The sequence below is a fragment of the Fukomys damarensis genome, unplaced genomic scaffold (assembly GCF_012274545.1).
Source record: "Fukomys damarensis isolate Sample0158 unplaced genomic scaffold, DMR_v1.0_HiC HiC_scaffold_32, whole genome shotgun sequence".
Classification (NCBI taxonomy): Eukaryota; Metazoa; Chordata; class Mammalia; order Rodentia; family Bathyergidae; genus Fukomys; species Fukomys damarensis.
Genome location: NW_022900944.1, coordinates 17,228,487 through 17,239,373, shown reverse-complemented (window position 1 = coordinate 17,239,373; position 10,887 = coordinate 17,228,487). Strand labels below are relative to the sequence as shown.

Here is a 10,887-nt window from a genome sequence, read left to right as displayed (position 1 = left end):
AAAAAAAAAAAAAAAAAAAAAAAAAAGGTTACACATAACAGAGCATTTGTTTATGTAGTACCTATAATAAATAAAAGAGTCTAGATTTTCTCCCTTTGGTGTCTGGGTGTGGTAGGCAGAATAATGGCCCCCAGAGATGTTTCCAACCTAGTTTCTGGAGTCAGGGAATTACAGCTGCACAGGATGAAGGATGCTTGTTGGCTGACCTTAAACTAGGGACAGCTTCATCCTATATGCAGGTGAAAGGATCAAGAGGAGGTTGGAGTGACACCCTGTGACAAGGATTCAGTCTGCCACTGCTGGCCTTGCTGACGGAGGATGGGCCACGGACCAAGGGCGGCAGGTGGCCTTTGCAAGCCGGAAAAGGCAAGGAAACAGATTTACACCAGGGCCTCCCAAAAGGAGCACAGCGATGCTGATTTAACCCAGGGAGGTCTGTGTCAGGCTTCTAACCTGCAAAACTGTAAGAAGATAATTCACTTTGCTGTGAGTCTTTAACAAACAGAGCCAAGCAGAGGCAGGGAGGAAGCTCTCAGCGCGCTGCATTGGCCCAACAGCGGGGATCCCTCACTTGGGTGTCTGGGTAGACCTTCTGAGCTCAGAAGTTCCTAACCTGTCAACGAAATAAATCACAACAGGCAATGGTGTGGCTCAGCCATAGGTCCTATGGTTACCATGTGTGAGGCCCTGGGCTCCATTCCCAGCACCAAAAAGCCGTGGAGATAATTATATGAAGTATAGATTCACACGAGATAATGGAGAATATCCATAAATGAATACTCAGCCCCTACTCATCTCTTGGGAAACGCTGACATAACTAACACAGCTTCTTCCAGACCAGCAGCACTTTGTTTTAAAGTCACAGGCTCTGCTCAGAATCTGATGGCAAGAAAGTGTCAATAGGCACAAAACCTTGCACCTTGTTTTGGGGCTCTGTGACACCCCTGGGGGCAGAACCTCAGCTCAAAAGCTCTGGGAGATCAAGAGAAGGGGAAGTTGAGGACTTTGTAAAGCCTGAATCCCTAGGGTCACTTCCTACTGCTTCCTTATTTTCTGCCTACACACAGGCAGACCTGTAAACCCCAGAATTGTCTGTAGGGGCATCTTCTTTCCCACTGCCCTGCAAAACTTTAGGGATTACAGACCAGGAACCAATGCTAGGAATAAGATATGCGAATGATGAACAGCATAAAGGAGCAAAGACTCTGGAGGCCAGTTTTCTGGCATGGCAAGTGCAGATCTTATAGGTGGAAAGGCACAAAGTCAGGAGTGGTGGCACATGCCTGTAATCCCAGCACTCAGGAGGCTGAAGCAGGAGGATTGCCTAGAGCTCGAGCCCAGCCTGGGTTCAAGACCAGCCTGAACTACATAGAGACATAGACCCTGTCTCAAAAAACAAAGCCTACCGTTCTCACGGACCATGGGGAGAGACAGGCACCTAGATCCCGAGACGAGATTCCGATCCCTACTACCGTCCTCAAGAGGGTGGTGATGGGGAGGGGAAGTGTGCAGTCATGCATGCTTGGAATGCCTTTTCCCCGTGCTGTTGTCTGGAGGACTTCCGCTGACCTTCCAGAGGCACCTCAGTGTTACCCCCATACACGTGGTGACCTGAACCATGCTCCTCCTTCAGCCATCCCTGCACCATACTCCTACTTGCCTCCTGGTGCTGTCACACTGAGTCACGACTGACCTAGCATTTCTCCCTCTAGATCCAAGGTTTCTTAGGGTAGGGATGACTACCAGTCATCTGTGCATTCTCCATACTTGGCCTTGTCCATGAAGGTGTAGGGAAGGGAGTCTAATTCGACATCAAAGCCTCCACCTGCCTGTCTGCACACAGGCACAGCAGAGGGCTCCTGCAGGAATCCAACCTGAGCACATAAAATCATCAGTATGCATATTCAGCGCCATCATACAGGGCCTGGGAACCCTTTAAATACTTCATCCTTTTCATTATCACAATTAATACCCATTAGGAAGAGCCCTGGCCAGGGAAAGACTTGGGAGATCAATTAGCACTTTAGTTATTCAGCAGTGATTTATCTCAGCCAAAATCTGTCCCTCTGGGCTGCAGACTAAAGACACCCCTGGTCGCCCCACGAAGCTGCTTGTGCCTCTACCTCTCAGGGACAGCGAGACTCGGGCTGGCTGCGTGGGAAAGGCTCCCCTCGCCTCCTGCTCTCATCTCTGAATGGGTACAATCCTACCAGGCTCCCCTCGGGAAGACTGAGTGTGCCTCAAATAGCTTGAGTGCACCAGAATGGCTTGAGAACCACTTGCTAAAAACAAAAACAAAACAAATTTTAAAAAACTTGGAAAGGGTCGGAGAGCCCGCGAGTCTGCTAACATGGGCTGTGGCCTCCCCTCCGCGTAGTGACCCGGCATCCCGACCCCTCGCCCCACTGTTCCTGGGTCCCGGCCCTGAGGCAGGGATACATCATGGCCTCGCTGGCCTGCCGGATGCCGTTCTTGGGCGATACGGACCCCTTCAACAGCACCAACTTCTGCGAGCCCAGCCGGCTGCTGCTGTTCACGTTCCGCGAGAACCTCGTGCTCTGCACCCAGCCGGCTGGGGTCCATCGGCAGCTGCTGTCGCCCAAGTTGGATGATTGCGTACTGCAGCTTTCCCACACTGGCACCTATTTGGACGTGGAGGCCGCCCTAGCAGAGCAACGAGATGAGCTGGAAGGGTTCCAGGATAACTCTGGGCAGGGCAGGCAGCACAGCAGCACTGTGAGAGCACAGCTCTCCATGAGGGTCCATGCTTTCATTGAAAAACTGTACAACTCAAGCAGACGAGATTTAAGGAGGGCCCTTTTCTCCCTGAAGCAGATATTTCAGCATGACGAAGATTTGGTGCATGAATTTGTCCTGGCTGAAGGTCTGACATGCTTGATTGCTCACGGTGGAAGCGGAGGCTGATCAGAACTATCAGAAACACATCCTGAGGGCTATCTCCTCTGCCATGCTACCCTGCCTCAGAGCCAGCCAACTGCAGACTGAGACTGTGAGCTGAAATAAATCTCTACTCCCTTTGGGCCAGATTACGTTGTATGTGGATGGAATGAATGGAGTAATGAACCACAATGAATCCATCCGGTGGCTGTATACATTCACTGGGTCAAAGTTCCGCCTGGTGGTGAAGACAGCTCCGAAGATGCTGCTCGTCTTTGTGGAGTACTCAGGGTCCAACACACCTCTTCTCATCCAGGCTGTCTCTGCTGTTGACACCAAGAGAGGCCTCAAACCCTGAACAAACATCGTGGAAATCCTGGAGGAGAAAGATGGAGTCGACAGAGCTGCTGGTTTATGCAATGACTTTAGCTAACGAGACATTGGCGGGATCACCAGACCAAGACCAAGGAGATGGCATCGCCACTGTGCCCCAGAGACACTTGAGCCGGAATGGGGCCGACCTGGACTTAGTGGAGCAATTTAACATTTGTGAGGTGACGCTCAGGCATGAGGATGGTGGTGAGACAGCGGAGCCACCCCTGAGTGGGCTCCGGGATCAGCGTGTGTTTCAGTGGCAGTGAGGGTGAACACCAGGGCCTGGACCGCAGGAGGAGTCAAAGGGATTCAGTACAGAACAACAAGAGCCCATTGTCAGCTCACACCAGCCCCTGCTCCCTGCCAGCTCCCACCTTTAAGCTCAGCCAAGTTCAAGGTCTCCGTGAAAAATATAGCAACTTTGGCAACAACTCTTTCCACTCCTCAAGAGCCTCATCTGGATAGAGTATACCCTGCACGCCATCAACACCGCTGTCACCCTCACAGGAGACCAAGCTGGAAAGGTCATCACTGGTGGTCTTCTCACATCATCCTTTAGGCAACACCAGGAGTCACTGGCAGCAGAGAGAGAGAAGCAGGTGCAGGAGAGAAAAGAAAGGTTGCAAAGAATAGAACGGGAAGTAAGGAACAAATTCAACTGAGAATATTGTACACAAAAGAGAAGAGCAAAGACAAGCAAGATTCAAATACTTGGAGCAGTTGGCAGCTGAGGTGCACAAGAAGGAGCCAAGAAGCCCAAGGGTGAGCCGGGGCAGAGCTGACCTCTCCTTGGATTGGACCTCATCAGTAGCCCCTGCCTTGCCTGCCCCTGTTAGCCAGAGCCCTCCGCCAGCACACACACATCTCTTTCACAGTGTCCTCCTCCTCCTCCTCCTCCTCCTCTTCCTCCGCCTCCTCCTCCTTCTCCTCCTCCTCCTCGTCCTCCTCAGGACACCTCAGCATCCTCAAGTGAGTGCCAGGGATCCTGAGGCAGAGGCAGAGGCAGGACAGGTTGCTGATGAAGCTGACCAGGACATAGCCTGTGCCCAAAGGCAAGCAGAAACACAAAGTGAATGGGAGCAGGCCCTAGAGCAAGAGCCAGAAGTCTCCCTCAGTGAGAAAGAGAGGCAGGATGAAGAGGTGAACGAGAGAGACAACTGCTCCACCTCCAGCATCCCATCCTCCAGCAGCACGGTGGAAAGGGAGGAGAAAGAGAACAAGCTCTCCAGGAACAGGGAAGCTGGGTTGAGGTGTGGTTCGCAGGCCTTCAGGATGTGGGTGTAAGTGGACAGTGTGGCAACATCCTCACCAACACACGGTTCATGCTGGACTTGCTGAATACCCACAACAGAAAGTCCACAGACAATGAGGAGAAGGGTGTGGGTGAGACCAGGAGGATTGAGCAGGAGGTGGATACAGTGGCTAGCCTGGCCACCAGGGTATCCACCTTGCAGGCCAACTCTCAGGCCCAGGAAGAGAGCATCAGGAGGGTGGATGTAAACTGTCTGGACAACCGCAGCAGTGTGAAAGCATTTGCAGAGAAATTCAACAGCGGGGACCTGGGGAGAAGTTCCACCTCTCCTGATGCTGAGTCCAATGACAAGATCCTAGAGACAGTGCCTACACAGCTCAAGACTGAGTCCAGTTATATCTGGGAACAGCTCATGGCCAATCCAAGGGAGCTTAAAATCCAAGACATGGATTTCACCAACCTGGAGCAAGAAGATGACATCAACGTCCTGGATGTGGACCTGGGTCACAGGGAGGCTCCAGGACCACCTCCCCCAACCCCGCCCACCTTTCTGAGTTTGGCACCCCCACCCCCTCCACCCCTGTTGGACAGCATGCCTCCCCCTCCTGCCCCTGGTAATTTATTGGCTCCTCCTCCTCCAGCATTCAGCGCTCCTCAGGGATTACCCCAGGTACCCAGGGGTAAGCCCGTGTTCACTAAGGAGGAGTATCTGTCTGTTCTGGAATGAAGTCCGGCCTTTTGAGTGGCTGTGTGAGGACAACCCCCGTTGCAGAGAATTCCTGTGGTCAAAACTGGAGCCCATTAAGGTGGACACTTCCAGACTGGAGCACCTGTTTGAGTCTAAATCCAAGGAGCTGTCTGTCACAAAGAAAACTGCTGCAGATGGAAAAAGGCAGGAGATCACTGTTCTAGACTCCAAGAGGAGCAATGCCATCCATATTGGTTTGACAGTGCTGCCCCCTCCAAGAACGATTAAGATAGCCATTTTGAACTTTGATGAACTTAAACACAGAAGGAATTGAGAAAATTCTAACCATGATTGCCACGGAAAAGGAGAAACAGAAAATCCAAGAAGCCCTGTTGGCCAACCCAGAAGTGCCCTTGGGCAGTGCAGAGCAGTTCCTCCTCACGCTCTCCTCCATCAGTGAGCTCTCTGCTCTGCTCCGCCTCTGGACATTCAAAATGTATTGTGACACCACAGAAAAGGCCAAAGCGTTTGAGTTAAAATACCTCAAGAAGGTTCCAGAAGTCAAAGACACAGTGCACAAGCAATCACTTCTCCATCATGTGTGCACCATGGTGGTGGAAAACGTGCCAGACAGCTCTGATCTGTACTCAGAGATTGGGGCATCACCAGGTCAGCCAAGGTTGACTTTGATCAACTTCAGGATAATTTGTGTCAGATGGAGAGAAGATGCAAAATTTCATGGGATCACCTCAAAGCAGCTGCAAAACATGAAATGAAACCAGTTTCAAAGCAACAAATGTCAGTGTTCCTAAGAGACACTGCAGAGCAAATTATAATTTTAAAGATCGTCCATAGAAGGATAATTAAAAGATTCCACTCCTTTTTGCTTTTTATGGCCACCCTCCTTAAGCAATTCGAGAAGCAAACATCAACAAGTTCTGCAGGATCATTAGTGAATTTGCACTAGAGTATCGCACCACCAGGGAAAGGGTTTTGCAGCAGAAACAGAAACAAGCCAACCACAGAGGGAAATAAGACCAGAGGAAAGATAATCACTGATTCAGGCAAGTTCTCCAGGCCCCCCAAGCCAGCGGCAAGGTCTGAGCTATGCTGAGGACACAACTGAGCATGAAAACATGAAGGCTGTGCTAAAGGCCTCCTCCCCACCTCTGTGAAGGACTCCAGCCCTACTCCGGGCATCCACACATTCAGCCGAGCAAGCAGAGGGTCCACTAGTTCATGGACTATGGGAACCGATGAGTCACCTAACGTCACAGATGATGCGGCTGATGAGACCATGGACCTCACCGTCGGGGTGGCCACCCAAGTGCCCGGTCAGCGAGTGGTGCCAAGGGAGAGGAAGGAATCGGGCCAGACGCAAATCTTTGCAAAGGACTCTGAAGAGCAGCCTGACTCCAGAAGAAGCCATCGCCCTGGGCCTGGTTGGCACTTCTGAGCTGCAGCTGTGATCTTCAGGGGCACCTGAGGAAGTGTGCTGCACAGCAGCAATGGTTCAGAAAGGGAGTGCTCATCAGTTACCTTTGGCTTTTGTTGCCTGCTACACATCAACATGGATCTCCAGAGATCTCCTATATGAGCGATTTTCATCATGTCAGCTGTGTTTCTCTTCTTTCCTTGAAACCCAGTTTGTTAGTCCCAAAGTGTGATCCTTATTCTGGGCAAGGAATGGCCCTTTTAAGGAACAATCACTTCTGTCACAGTTATTAATGTAATATGAGGCAATTTGATTAGATTCATAGACTGGGTCTCCACAACACCAAAATTTCCAGATGTAAACTCCAATCTTGTACTCAAAAGAAAGCACAGATTGTTTACCAGTTGTGGATTTTAGATGTACTAAATATTTATACAAATTCATAAATGTACACCATGTTTCAAGTACTAAATAGTTTAATGCCTAAACACACACACACACACACACACACACACACACACACATACACACACACACACTTGGAAAGCACGTCTCCTTTCTAGAGCAGGCAAGGGAAGAAAACGTCAACCGCAAAAGGACCTGGAAAAGTCACTGGGAACACAGTAGGGCTGGAAGGTGTCCCCCGATTCACGTTCTTACCAGAACCTGGAACCTGATCCCTAGTCAGGATGTCAGGGGGGACCTTGGCCTGCAGCCTCGCTAAGTCACAGCTCCTGATCTGACCTTGGAGTCAGACTGTGAGGTCCGGGCAGAGCCATGAACCTGCACACCCAGAATGCAATTCCCACAGCTCCCACACAGTCCTGCTGCCCATCACTGCTCCTCAGTTTCCCCACTTTGAATACAGCCTCCCAAAGCTGTTTTCCCAGGGACTGGGCAGTGAGTAAGGTTGTCCATGTGCACAATGAGCCAGAATCACCTCACCAATGTGCGATGCTTAGGTATTTATCTAAGTCTAGAATGCAATGCCCAGGATTTGCTTCAATTGAACCCAAAAGAAAAAAAAAAGTGGGGCCGGGTGTTTTGCTCAGTGGTTCCGCTGCCTGCCTTGCAAGAGCAAGGTCCTGAGTTGGATCCCCGATACAGAAAAAGAAAAAAAGAACTATGAAGGACATTACTAGGACACCTGATGACATTTCACTGGTCACTGGACTAGATCATATCAAGATTAAATTTCCTCACTTGGATAAATGTGGTATGGTAATCTTATTATTCTTCAGAAACACACACTACAGTATAAGGGGTGACTAAATATTATATACAGTAAATGTTTAAATTTTTAAAAATGTATTATAGTAAAAGATTCATTTCCATTAATCCTCTTCAAAATACTCCCCCTCACTTTGAATACACTTACCCCCCACCTCTCACTTCTCCCCTTTTTCTTGGCACTTTCTGAAGTGGTTCTGGAAGTCCTCTTTCCTGTCTTGAATAGGTGTTATCAAAACTCTGGTGAATGCTGATGCCGCGTGCCATCCAATGGAAAGCCACCTATTAACAGCATCTGTCACTGTGTGACTTCTGGACCTTTTCCAGAGGGAAAAAATCACCATGATAGGTAAATGTTTTGAATCGATTCAGGACACTGAGGCAGCCACAAGGTGCCCCACTGAGGTGCAACTAACGGTATTCACAACAGAGGACTTCCAGAACTGATTCAGGAAGTGGCAAGAGCAATGGAATAAGTGAGTTCAAACGAGGGAAGAGTGTTTTAACAATGATTTATAGCGTGATTTTTTAAAATTTAAATTCACCATATTCTTCCATCACACCTTGTATTCAGAGATAAAAGGACACAATGTCACCAACTTATTCCCAACTGGTTCAGGCAAAGCAATATAGATGGACTCCAGTCTATACAGAGAGAGAGAGAGAGAGAGAGAGAGAGAGAGAGAGAGAGAGAAGGAAAAAGCTAATTGGGCAGAGTGTATTTGGTGGAACTAGGTTGAGAGTAGGTAGGAGATCCTTGTATGATTCTTACAGCTGTTCTGAGTGCCAAATTATGTAGCATGGAAAAAAAAAGGGTGAAAGAAAAAATATCCGCAGGTGAATGGAGATATAAAGTATCAGACTCAATTCTCTTTACTTTTGTTTATGTTTGAAATTTTCTATCAATAAAAAAAAAATCACAGTACCAAGCCTTAGGTACATTTTAAACAACACAGAGCCTGGGCCTGGACACCATCCACAACTTACACAAAAAAGAATCATGTCATGACGGCCACCTGAAGTTGACCTCACCTCCCCCTGTCCTCCCAACTCCTAACGCCACAAGGAAATAACTTTCCAATTTTATTTTTTTCTGTCGACAAAATTAATATCAACCCCTTCAGAGGAGAGGATCTTATACAAAAGTACTTATAAATGAATAGAAAAATCACCTTTTAGACACACATTGCTTCTACCACAAAAGGACTTCCTCTTGGAAGTGTGGAACCTAAAGCTCTAGAATTATGATCAGGCCTGATACCTTTCCTTCGGCGATGTGGGATATTGATTATGCAGGATGATTGGCTGATTCCCTCTCCCCACCCCCACCCCCAGTTCTCACTGGCTTAGAACTGTAAAGGAAAGAAGCTGAGGACGAGGATTCTACAACACAGAGGATGCACACACAGAGGTGATATTCAAAATATCTGACAATTCCTGGGGCACCAATCAAGGCTGCTGGACCCTGCATGACCCCATTAGCTCAAAGTCTGAGGACAGAGATGGGCTTCACTCTAACCATCTGCAAAGGTTTTTTGTTTGTTTGTTTGTTTTTTGAGACAGGGTCTCACTGTGTAGCTCAGGCTGGCCTCAAATTCACGGCAGTCCTCCCACCTCAGCCTTCCAAGTGCTGGGACTAGAGGTGTGCACCACCAGGCCTGGCTGCAAAGGCTTTTTATGAACGTCAATAACAACAAAAACACTAGGTTTCGGAAACTGATTTCTAATTTTATGCATGGAACTTTGAAAAGACATGGGTATTTTCCATTTTCTACCCCTGCCTAGAGAAAGGTGTTATAATTATTTACAGTACTGGGGAGAAATCCTAACTTTTTCTCCATTATAAAAGGTAGAAGTGGAGGGGTGGGAGAGAGACAGGCCTGTAATTTCAGCTACTTGGGAAGCTGAGACAAGAGGATGGAAAATTTAAGGACCGCATGGGCAACCTAGCAAGACCTTTTCTTGAACTAAAAAATAAATAGGGCTTGGGATGTAGCTCAGTGGTAGAACATCCCTGATTCTCTCCTCAGTACTGGAAAAAACAAAAAATTAGGAGGGTAGTGTCCAGGGTCTTTGTTTTCTTACCCAATGCCAGGCCCAGGGCCATAGTGGAAGTAATCAGTTGCTTGCTTGATAAGTGCTTTTTGAGGCTAATCTCACTATATAGTTCAGGCTGGCCTTGAACTCACTTTGTACCCCAGGCTGGCCTTGTGCTTAAAGTGATCCCCCTGCCTCAGCCTCCCAAATTTTGGATTATAGGCATGTGCCACCCTTTTTGATGAAGAGGAGGAGGATGCTGCTGGGGTGGCCTGCCCATTCTGTTCACAGGCTGTGTCTATAAACCACCATCTCTTCAGAGACTCCAACTAAATCAATGTACCCCATACAGGCTGATATTTACACTCCAGACGGACATGAGAAGAAATTTAAACCTGAGTTGGCTCTCTACTGTCTCATTTCATTTCCAAGTTCATTGATGTTTGATTTTCTTCTCCCATTTCAGGGGCAGCTACTCAAGAGGCTGAGGCAGGAGGGTCACAAGTTAGCAAGACCCTGTCTCAAGAGCAATTTTAAAAAGTTGGGCCCGGGTGTGGTGGTGCACACCTGTAATCCCAGCACTCAGGAGGCTGAGGCAGGAGGATCACTGTGAGTTTGAGACCAGCCTGGGCTACATAGTGAGTTCCAGGTCAGTCCAAACTACATAGTGAGACCCTGTCTCAAAAAACAAAAAACAAAACAAAACAAAAAAAACCCCAAAGACAAACAAACAAACCAAAAAAAATCAACTCTTAATTTGAAAACTGGTAATTAAAGAGCAAGAAATACATACTTATTTTGCTTCTCATTTAGGACCTGTATATCAAAGTAACCAAATAGCCCCAAGTAAACAAGAAAAGTTCTGCTTTATAGGATTCTACCCAATAACAGAAAAAGAATGAAAAAAATAGTAAATAATTCCACAACTCTAAGGAATATTATTAATTCTGGCAGAGATGATCAGTTGGTGCT

General features: G+C 48.0%; 1 protein-coding gene and 1 pseudogene across 1 annotated transcript in view; one reads left to right on the top strand and one right to left on the bottom strand.

Annotated features, from left to right (window-relative positions):
- Scd5 (stearoyl-CoA desaturase 5) overlaps positions 1-10,887 on the bottom strand; it is a gene marked incomplete at its 5' end in the record, with an annotated part of 145,704 nt that overhangs the window by 126,577 nt on the left and 8,240 nt on the right. The window lies entirely within an intron of this gene.
- On the top strand, positions 2,443-6,682 carry LOC104865350 (annotated as a pseudogene).